Source organism: Callithrix jacchus, chromosome 16 (genome assembly GCF_049354715.1).
Source record: "Callithrix jacchus isolate 240 chromosome 16, calJac240_pri, whole genome shotgun sequence".
In the NCBI taxonomy this organism is placed as follows: Eukaryota; Metazoa; Chordata; class Mammalia; order Primates; family Cebidae; genus Callithrix; species Callithrix jacchus.
The window spans coordinates 16,606,298-16,617,500 of NC_133517.1; the positions used below are offsets into that span (position 1 = coordinate 16,606,298).

An 11,203-nucleotide genomic window follows, 5' to 3' on the forward strand; every position below is an offset into this window, starting at 1 on the left:
AACAGTACCATCAATGTGCAAAAAATAGCCTGATGCGCAGCTTGGGATGGCCACAGCCTGCATAGGGAAAGGCAAGCATTACCTTAAAGTAGAGCAGTGACACAGACTGGTCAAACTGATATATAAAATTAGCCAGCACAGGTAGGTAGGTAGGAAGGGAAGGAAAAGGAAAAAAAGAGTCCAGGAAGAACCCTAGGATTATGGTTCTTAGGGGGAGGCAATGCAAGAGAGGGCCAGGTCAGCAGGGCAAGGAGGGTGACCCCAGAGGCTCCAGAAGAACCGCAGATGTCACACCTGCTCTTTCCCCCGGAATGCTACAATGGTCAGCAATATGAAATGACGCAGAAATGAGAAGATGAAAAGTGAAAAGAACTCACTGGATTTGGTCTTTGGTCTTCGGTAATGTACCACGCAGTTTCAGTGACATAGTGGAGGTAGAAACTTGAGTCAAGTCAAATGGAGATGGACTCATTAGAAAACAAAGTAAAGACTATGATCAGAATTGGTGAGTGTGAAAGGGATACTCAGATACTGTTAGAAGAATTGTAAATTATATGAATTTTTGTGGCAGAAGTTTTTAATATGATCCTATCATTTGACCCAGCTATTCTACTACTAGAAAATTATCTCAAGGAAGTGAGTATTTATCTATGTCAAGATTTAGTTACAAGCTATTCATCAGAATATGGGTTTTAATGGTTAAGCAACTCAAAATAAAAAAGTTTTAAAAAAGAGAAAAAAAGAATCAACTTCCGTGTACAAAAACAGGATGTTAGGTAAACCAATTATGTTCTCTCTGGGGCAGATTTACCATGAAGCTAATGGAAATTAAGCTTTGGGCTCCTCACTTGCATGGAGCCCTTCAGTACACTGGGAGAGAGCCAGGCACGATGGCTCATGTCTGCAATCCCAGTTACTTGGGAATCTGAGATGGCAGGATCCCTTGGTCCTAGGAGTTCAAGTACAGTCTGGGCAATATAGCAATACAAGATCTCTAAAACAAAACAAAATAAGTGCATACCAAGAGAGATTTATTTATAAAAACAAATTATTAAATAAATTATTTATTTATTTGTATAAATAATTCTATAGTCTTTTTCTAAAGAGAGCTTCCCCAATTGTATAAGTGTTAGGCTCTCAAATCTGAGAGATAGGCTCTCCAAATCTCATTATCCCTGAGTCTGTTTATATAATTATAAAAATAAGGTTGCATTTACTAATAGGACAAATAACTCCCTTCCCCCCAAAAAATGACAAAAGATTTGAACAGGCATTTTTATCACAGAAAAGATGTTAATGGCATAAGGAGATGCAAATTACAACCACCATGAGATAGCACTTCGCATACACTAGAATGGCTAATTTTTTTTTTTTGAGATGGAATCTCACTCTGTTGCCCAGTCTGGAGTGTAGCGGCATGATCTCTGCTCACTGTAACCTCAGTCTCCCAGATTCAAGCAATTCTCCTGCCTCAGTTTCCTGAGTAGCTGGGATTATAGGTGCGTGCCACCACCCCCGTCTACTTTTTGTATTTTTCGTAAAGACAAGGTTTCACCATGTTGGCCGGGCTGTTTTCAAACTCCTGACCTCAAATGATCTGCCTGCCTTGGCCTCTCAAAGTACTGGTATTACAGGTGTGAGCCACCGTGCCCGGCCTAGAATGGCTAATTTTGTTTAAATTCTGCTGAAGATGTGGAGCAACTAGAGCTTTCCTACATTACTGGTAGGAACAAAACATGGCAGCAGCACTTCGGAAAACAATTTGTGTGCAGGCCAAAGCAACTCCATCTTGAAAGTTAATCCACCATGTTGGCTTCTGATTAACCCCGTCTGAAAAGGCCACTAAGTTTGCCAGCTTATCTATTGTTCTTCCTGTAAGAGCAGGTACTCACTGTAAACCCTGTCCTTAGGTCAAACAACCTTGATGTTATCATACCTCAATTGTCTTATACATGCCTTCTGAACCTTCCCCTTCTATGGTACATAAGCCCTGGGTCTTGGGTATAATAGTACCAGGATCCACCTTCTCTCTCTCTGCTGCCCCAAACGCAGCACAGGCTTCTGCTTGTAAGTCCCTATTAAATGTTTCTTTCTAAAAAACTGGATTTGTCAGCCTCTTTTTTGGACTTCGGGGTACGTTTGCATAGATCTGCCCACCACAGAACAGTCGGCAGCCTTTTACAGCTAAACATGTTCTTAGTATAGGACCCAGCAACCTCACTCCTAGGAATTTATCCAAGATAAATGAAAATGTAGGTCAACACAAAGACCTGCACACGAATGTTTATAGCAGCTTTACTAATGATTGCCAAAAACCAGAAACAACTCAAATATCTATCTACTGGTGAATGGATAAACCACCTGTGGTACATCCACAAAATGAAACACTACCCATCAATGAGTAGAAATGAACTACTAGTACATTAAACAACATGAATGTATCACAAAAGCCCAATTTTAAGTGAAAAGTCTCTCTCACACACACACACACACACATACACACACACACACAGCTACATACTGTATGATTCCATTTCTACAACATTCTGAAAAAGATAAAACTAGGATAGAAAATTATATTCATAGTTTCAAGGGGCTGGAGAGAAAAAGGGAAGTTGGGGATGACAGAAATGTCCTGTAACTTGGTTTTTGTGGTGCTTACATGACTGTATGTATTTGTCAAAATCACCAAACTGAGTGCTTTAAAATGGTGAGTTTTAATGTATATAAATTATACCTTAATAAATCTGGCCTTAAAAAAATTCAAGTTGTCCTGGAGTGGTAGCTCATGCCTCTCTATTCATAGCTACTTGGGAGGCTGAAGCAGGAGGATTGTTTGAGCCCAAGAGTTCAAGGCTATAGTGCATTAAGATTGTGTCTGTGAGGAAGCCACGGTGGCTCAGGCAGTTGTCCTGGTGTGTAAGGAGGTGAGGCTACAGGTTCGAGGTCAGCATGAGCAACATAAGAACTTCTCATTCACTAAAAAAAAAAAAAAAGATTATGTCTGTGAATAGCCATTGCACTCTAGCTTGGGCAACATGGCAAGATCCCATTTCTTTAAAACAAAACATAATTGTAGAGCTGGATGGGATGGCTCATGCCTATAATCCCAGAACTTTTGGAGGCCAAGGTGGGTGGATTACTTGAGGCCGGGAGTTCAAGACCAGCCTGGCCAACATGGCGAAGTGCCATCTCTACTAAAAAGACAAAAATTAGTCAGTCATGATGCTGCACACTTGTAATCCCAGCTACTTGGGAAGCTGCAGCACAAGAGTCACTTGAGCCCAGGAGGCAGAGGTTACAGTGAGCAGAGATCACACCACTGCACTCCATTTGGGAGACAGAGCAAGACTCTGTCTCCAAAAAACAAAACAAAACAAAAAAATAGAAGTTGTAGAAAAGCATTTAAAGACATGGAATAGTAGTCATATAGTATTGATAAGTAAAGCAAGTATATAGTATTGATCAGTATTCATTTTCATAAATCCAGCTTTGTATGCTCAGATAGATAATACATGAATACATTTACAGAGAAAAGAACAGAAAACCAACAAATTTCACCTATAATTACTTTTGAGGCATTGGATGACAGATGAATTTTAACATTATACTTTTGCTCATGGATATTTTAAAATTTTTTCTTTAATAAATATGTATCTTGTGTAATTTTTTTTAAAGTAGGTTTTTGTTGATAGAGGTGGAGTTGAGGGTTTTTAAAGAATGCATTATAAATGGAGAAATTAGAGACAGGGATTCCACCCTCTTCTGATTGGCTTGCCTATTTAGGAAACACTTACTAGAAGGGGATTCAGTCAAAGACAGATTTTTTGTTTGTTTTTTATTTTAAAGGGAAGAGTGAGACAAGACACCCATGCAATCAAGAGTTCATGACATGGTACTCCTTGAGAGATACAGTCATGGAACAGCACTGAGAGCAAGTACCAATTATGCTCCAAAGCCTGGATGACTCATCTCTTTCTGAAAGAGCTTTCCATGATCCCATCCCACTTTTTTATTCAGTCTTTCTCCTTGGTGGTCACCCCTGGATACTCCTGTGCTCAAGCCAGGGGTTCACTCCCTATTCCCAATCACAGCCTGAACTCTCCCGCTCCATGCCTTCTCCCCTCTGTTCCCCTACCAGTCTGGAATGTTTTCCCCATCCCTCCCTCCCTTCAAATGAGAAGCAATAGTCAATTCCCCTGTACTCTACAACACTGCCCATACCTCCTTGGTACTCACGTCTAGCTTCAATCTTCTAGTTACCTGTCACTCCTCTCTCTCTGCCACTAACCTGAACCCCTTAGGCATCTTTCTGTCCTCCACAGCACTGAACACAGTGCCTTATCACTGTTTGTTGAATTTCACTGAAGATGGCATCAGACTTGGGGTGCCAAACTATGATACATCGATAAACTCAAATACTTGTAGAATAGACTGATTATGAAATTAGTCCAAAATCCAGTGCAATTATAGGAAAGAGACTACATTGTTGCTCCATTCCAGAACATAAGTCCTTGTACCTTGGAAATAACCAGTGATATGACTTAAACAATGTTCATAGTTTTATGAGTCCATTCTGACAGTGCTATAAAGAAATAGCAGCATCTGGGTAATTCATAAAGAAAAGAGGTTTAATTGACTCACAGTTCCATAGGCTATACAGGAAGCATGGCTGGAGAGGCCTCAGGAAACTTACAATAATGGTGGAAGGCAAAAAGGAAGCAGGCACATCTTCATATGGTGGGCAGGAGAAAGAGAGTGAAGGGAGAAGTACTACACACTCTTAAACAACCAGATATCATGAGAACTCACTCACTATCACTAGAACAGCAAAGAGGGTATCTGCCCCATGATCTAATCACTTCCCACCAGATCCCCCATCCCCTCCGTGCAACATTGGGAATTGCAATTTGACATGAGATTTGTGTGTGGACATGAGCCAAACCATATCAATAGTCTGTTTCTTTTTTTTTTAACCGAGTGAGTCTTTCAAATTTATATCCCTTTTTAAGTATGTTTTCAGGGACAACTACCAGTTTGTTTTTACTATAGAATATCACGTCTGTATACTTTGTGAGAAAGGATCCAACTGTACTTTTTCTTAATAGAAATGAATGCTGTGGATCATGAATTGGCTGATTGAGATGTTCATTTCTTAACTACAAAAGTGCAATTATGATAAGGTATAATTAATAGAAATATACAAACCATGTCTGTGCTTCTTATAGCTGAGTGACCTGGAAATCACTAAATGCAGATCACGCAGTAAGTATTTTTTAAATGTTCACATAAATCATTCTTGTTCACATAGCCAATTAGCCTTCTTACCACTCTTGAATGGAATTTTTGGGTTATATGACCTAGGTCATCCTGGAAATGTGCAGGTTGCCATGAATGTGGGCAGAGTCGAATGGAAGCAGGTCACTCCTAGGTCAACAATACAAGGAAGATCTTGACACCTTCAAGTTTTGTCTTTAAAAAGCACAAAGCCTGCTCAGATGCTGTCAATAGATATTGTAAAGGTTCTTCGCTATGTGGGTCAGAAGACAAGAGAAACTATCTTTAGAGATCTAGGAGATCATTAGCCTAAAGGTAGTGATTGGCATCATATGGGTGGTTATGATTTTGAGTGTAAATGAGTAATGAGAGAGAAAAAGGAAGGGGATGTTTAAGTAGTGAAGGAAATCACAGATTTGAAGATCAATGAAGAATAGTCTGAGATAAAAGAAAAATAAGGCTACATAAAGTCATTATCATTTGTGGTAAACATTATCAAACGCCAAAAAGAACATGAAGCAGATTAAATATGGCCATAAATTATCTGATATTCCTTCCATCAAGAAGTGGGGTTGTATGTCCCATCCTCTTAAGTCTGGGTGGGTTTTGTGACTGTTTTACCCAATAGCCTGCCAGGAAGTAAAGCTGTATTCATTTTCAGGACTGGTTGTCGAAGGAATAGCAGCTTCCACTTCCTATCTCTTGGAACACTCAATCATGGAGAAGTCAGCCACCATACAAGAAGTCTGACTGCACTAAAATCACCCTGCTGTGAGAAAAGTCAGGTTTACTATGAAGAGAGAAAGACGCCCAGCCATCCCAGGCTGCTCTAGCCAACCCTGCCCAGGCACCGTTTGCCCAGGCCTCACCTGCTTTCTCACATCTGCAAAGCAGAGCTCAAAGTGAAGGGCAATCACCTGAGCCCAAGCAACCTACAGAACTATAAGAAATCAATTTTGTGTTCACTTGCTTTTGTTTGTTTGCTTTTTGAGATGGAGTCTCACTCTGTTGCTCAGGCTAGAGTACAGTGGCATGATCTGGGCTCACTATAACCTCCACCTCCCAGGTTCAAGCGATTCCAGCCTCAGTCTCCTGAGTAGCTGGGACTACAAGCATGCACCACCATGCTTGGCTAATTTTTGCATTTTTAGTAGAGATGGGGTTTCACCATGTTGGCTAGGCTGGTCTTGAACTCCTGACCTCAAGTGATCTGCTCAGCCTCCTAAAGTGCCAGGATTACAGGTGTGAGCCACTGCACCCAGCCCAATTTTTAAATTATTTTAAACAACTAAATATTTGGATGGCTAATTATACAGCGTTTCATTTCATTGCCAACTTAGTGTAACAACACGAACAGAGTGACTGAGTGTACTGCAATTCGTTTCGGACACTAACCAACCAGAGCTGGCACAGACTCCACAAGTCAAGGACTTTGTCCTTCACAAGACAGCTCGCACTTCAGACACCAGCTATAAGCTTCAGGGGATCCCAGGCCACTCATACTCTAACTGGATGCAAATTTGAGAGTTCCCACAACCATTTCAGGTTTGATAATTCACCAGAATGACTCACAGAACTCAGAAACATGCTATATATGAAATAATAGTTTTATTGTGAAGAATACACATAGGTATCAAGATATTAAAAAACAGTGAAAAATTTAAAAACTAAAAGATTACATAGGCCAAGGTCTGGGAGGGAACACAGAGCTTCACTGCCCTTCCCTGGAGGAGTCAGGGAGCATCACCCTCCCAGCACTTCACTGTATTCACCAGCCGGGAAGCTCCTCCAAACCTAGGTGTCCAGAGCTTTTATTGAGGTCTCATTATGAAGGCATGATTGATTAAACCCTTGGCCATATGACTGACCCCAATCTCTGGTTCTTCTCCCTGGATAGTGTCCCCAAATCCAATAGCCATATGTTAAGTTTTCCAAGTCATTTTTAAATCCTCTTACTTGACTTGAGGTGAGACTCTCTCCAAAATAGTGTGAATCAGCCAACCCTGGACAGACCAGTTTTGAACAATTCCTATTGCAAGCCCTGCATGATGGTGTCTATTGTTAGTTTCTCAGCCACTTGGGTCTCTTCGGAACTTTTCAATTGCATTTTAGGTTCCATTCCACAATGCTTAACAAAATACAAAAAGGTCTCTGTTTTCATGGATTTTAGTGCCTACTAAGAGATAGCGATAGTAAATAACACAAAAAAATACATAATTGGAAACAATGTTGAGTCTTATAAAGGAAAGATTCACTAGATGTGATAGACTTTGGTGGCCTCAGTGAATCATGCCTTCAGGTATTTTGCCCTCGAGTAATCTCCTTTCATGTTGACACTGGGTTTGGCCATACAATTAACTTTCACCATTGGGACATTCCAAACATAGTGTAAGCAGAAGTTTGATGAACTTGCACATAGGATTAAGCCTCTTGTAATGCACTTTCTTAGAATCCAGTTGCCAGCCTGGGGAGGAAGCCCAAGCAGCCACATAAGAGGTCCACGTAAGAGTTAACCAAGGAGCCTAGCCAAAAACCCCCACTGAGCTCCCAGTAGGTGGCCAGCTTGATATACCAGACTTGTGACCTTGCAGCTATCTCAGCACCCCAACTGACACAACACCCCGTGAACCAGAACCACCTGATTAACTGATACGGTTTGACACTGTGTCCCGACCCAAATCTGCCAATCTGAGATCTCCAATGTTGGGGAAGGGACCTGGTGGGGTATGATTGGATCACAAGGGCGAATTTCCCCCTTGCTGTTCTCATAATAATGAGTTCTCACGAGATCCAGTTGTTACACTCTCTCTATCCTGCTCCACAAGGTGAAGATTGTTCCTGCTTCCCCTTCACCTCTGCCATGACTGTAAGTTTCCTGGCGCCTCCCCATCCATGCTTCCTGTACAGCTTGTGGAAATGTGAGCCAATTAAACCTCTTTTCTTTACAAATTACCCAGTATCAGGTAGTTCTTTATAGCAGTGTGAGACAGACTAATATATCAACCAACCAAAAGAATTATGAGAAATGATACCCTGTTAGTATTTAAACCACTGGATTTTGCAGCGATTTGTAACGTAGCAATAAACAACAAAAACACAAGACTATGAGAACAAAAACAAAAGACCTACCTAATCCGGAAAATTGAGGAGGCTTTTCCAGAGGAATCAATAATTTACATAGAATCTGGAAGAAAAAAATATATAAGTTAACCTCCAAACAGAGACCAGTGTCCATAATGGCCTGTGTTTGAAGGGAAGCTGATGCAGCAAAAAAGAGAATGGAGATTATTCGTTTTCTTTTTGTTTGTTTGAGACGGAGTCTCGCTCTATCACCCAGGTTGGAGTGTAGTGGCAGGATCTTAGCTCACTAAAACCTCCGCCTCCTGGGTTCAAGTGATACTCCTGCCTCAGCCTCTTGAGTGACTGAGATTACAGACACCAACCACCATGCCCAGCTAATTTTTGTATTTTTAGTAGAGACAGGGTTTCACCGTGTTAGTCAGGCTGGTCTTGAACTCCTGACCTCAAGCAATCCACCTCCCTTGGCCTCCCAAAGTGACGGTGTGAGCCACTGCACTTGGCCTGAAAAACAGAATGGAGATTATTTTCTTGTGCATCTTTGCCTAATCATAAAACAAGTTGAACATGATGGCTTATACCTGTAAGCACTTTAGGAAGGAGGCCAAGGCAGGAGGATCACTTGAGCCCAGGAGTTTGAGACCAGTAAGATAACGAGTCTCCATCTATATAAGAAAAATATATATATTTTTTGTTAATATATACATATTAAAAGTATGTACTATATATATACATTAAAATATATATGGAGGGGGGAGGAGAGAAGCAAATGTGTGCATACATTTATTTTATACAGCAACAGTATAGTTAAGAAGGAAAGAAAAACCCAGAGCTAAAACTGATATGTCTACTCTTGCTTATTAATAGAGACTTGCCATTAGAGCCATCTGTGACATATACACATTGTGCTGGGACCATCTGCAATGTTCCTGATCTAATGGTTTAAACGATGGCTCACACCCTCTTTAGAAGATATTAGCACCTCAAAACACATTTGTTGGAAATAGCCAGGTACTGATCCCTTCAGATGCTATCAAGTGGCTACCCTGTAAACTAATGCACATCCTAGCAAGAACAAAGGAAACCAGACATTGAGCCCCTTCTGCGGACCAGGGTGTTTGACAGACTCATACATTCTATCATTAATCTCAGTAATCTTAAGAGCAGGTATTATTTTTCCTTTTCTACTTATTAAAGAAAGTAAGGCTTTTAACGTTTTATTAGCTTGATCACACAGCTTAAAAGTAGTAGAGCCAAGTTTTAAATCCCAGGCTCTCTGCCTCCAAAATCTGCATCTATAGTAGCCGTCGTGGGTTGCCTTCCCTGCTGCAGCTTCCTCCTTTCTTCCAGACGTTTTTCAACACCCATATCCTACCACCCAGCCAGTGAGCTACAAGTGTGGGTCTCTTGCCTACACAGTATTTTTTTTTTAGACACTCCTCTCTCTGTTGCCCAGGCTGGAGTGCAGTAGCATGATCTAAGCCTCCCAGGTCAAGCAATTCTCGTGCCTCAGCCTCCCAAATAGCTGAGACTACAGGTGCATGCCACTATGCTCGGCTAACTTTGGAAGTTTTTGTAGAGACGGGGTTTAACCATGTTGCCCAGGCTAATGTCAAACTCCTGAGCTCAAGCAATCTGCCTGCCTTAGCCTCCCAAAGTGCTGGGATTATAGGTGTGAGCCACCATGTCTGGCCCTCCAGTAGTATTCTTTTCGCATCAGGTGCAATCGGCACTTGGGGCTGACTAGTTCTTTGCTCTGCAGGGCTCTCAGATGCATCTTAGGATGTTTAGCATCCCTGACCTCCACTTGCCATCATTCTAACAACTCAAAATGCCCAGCACACACTTGTATGGCAGTGCTCAGCCTGAGAATGGCCAGTTCACACTAAATACCGCACCTCCTGTCAATGATGGATTCAGGAACCTACCCAGCAATTGGTGAGCTGTCCCTTCAAGGGGATTTCCCTGCCATGTGGAAAGATTCATGAACAGGAAAGCAGTTTGGGCTAATGAGATGTAAGGGGAGGTCTGTTGGGCTGTTTTGCACCAGAAGCTTACATACTCTAAAGAAACATTTTCTTGGTCCTGAAGGTTTTCACGTATGGTGATGAGACCCAGAACTCCTCTACTATGTCACTGCCACATTTAAAATGAAGCCACAACCTGGAGGCAAACAGATCTGAACAACTCTGAGAAAGGCAGCTAATACAACTGATCACCATGAATCTCTGGACTTTTCAGTTGAATGAACAAATTAAGTCACCTTTATTCTTTAAGCCAATACAGTTAAACAATAAATCCTTAATGTTGGGCTTTCAGTTATTTGTGGAGGCAAATATCCTACCTGATATAACACCTTTTTAAGTCGTTAGGCACTACTCTCTTTACCTAGAGCACAGGACATGCCCATTTGGGCTAGTGGCTATGAAGGGGACAAAGGCATAGATTTCAATTTTGGAATTTGCCCAACTTTCTGCTCTCTTCAGTTTTTTTTCTGTCTACCATGTTGCTCCCTGCTCTAAGCAGAAGACATGTTCTTTTTCCAATTGAGTGGATGCCTTTGCTTGCCTTCTCAGTCCCACCTTTTCCTACCCTCTCAGAGGTCTCTCTCCATAATGTACTCACCCTCTGTCTAGACTCGCCAGCCTTTGTCTTTCTACAACTCTTTCCCCAAAGCATGTGCACATCTCCGGACCTGCCTTTTGGTAACCAACCCTCCCTCAGGCTATGCACTTCTTATCTGTGGCCCTTTGCTTTCACCTGTCATAGCCAAGCTCCTTAAAGGTGACCTTTTCATCTACTTCTCCACTTCCTCATGTTTGCATTCTCCTCTGCCAATTAATCGTCA

General features: G+C 41.5%; 1 long non-coding RNA gene across 5 annotated transcripts in view; it reads right to left on the reverse strand.

The window, feature by feature from the left end:
• The window catches only part of LOC128929867 (uncharacterized), a 63,899-nt gene that overhangs the window by 32,972 nt on the left and 19,724 nt on the right, over positions 1-11,203 (reverse strand). For 3 of the 5 annotated variants that reach the window (XR_013527851.1, XR_013527849.1, XR_013527850.1), the window contains 4 exons: positions 8,937-9,020; positions 8,801-8,859; positions 8,407-8,461; positions 378-467 (listed from right to left, as the gene is read on the reverse strand). This is a non-coding gene — a long non-coding RNA (uncharacterized LOC128929867). Of the gene's footprint in view, positions 1-377; positions 1,070-8,406; positions 8,462-8,800; positions 8,860-8,936; positions 9,021-11,203 lie in introns of those variants that run through there. The other 2 variants (XR_008477079.2, XR_013527848.1) reach the window with 2 other exon arrangements.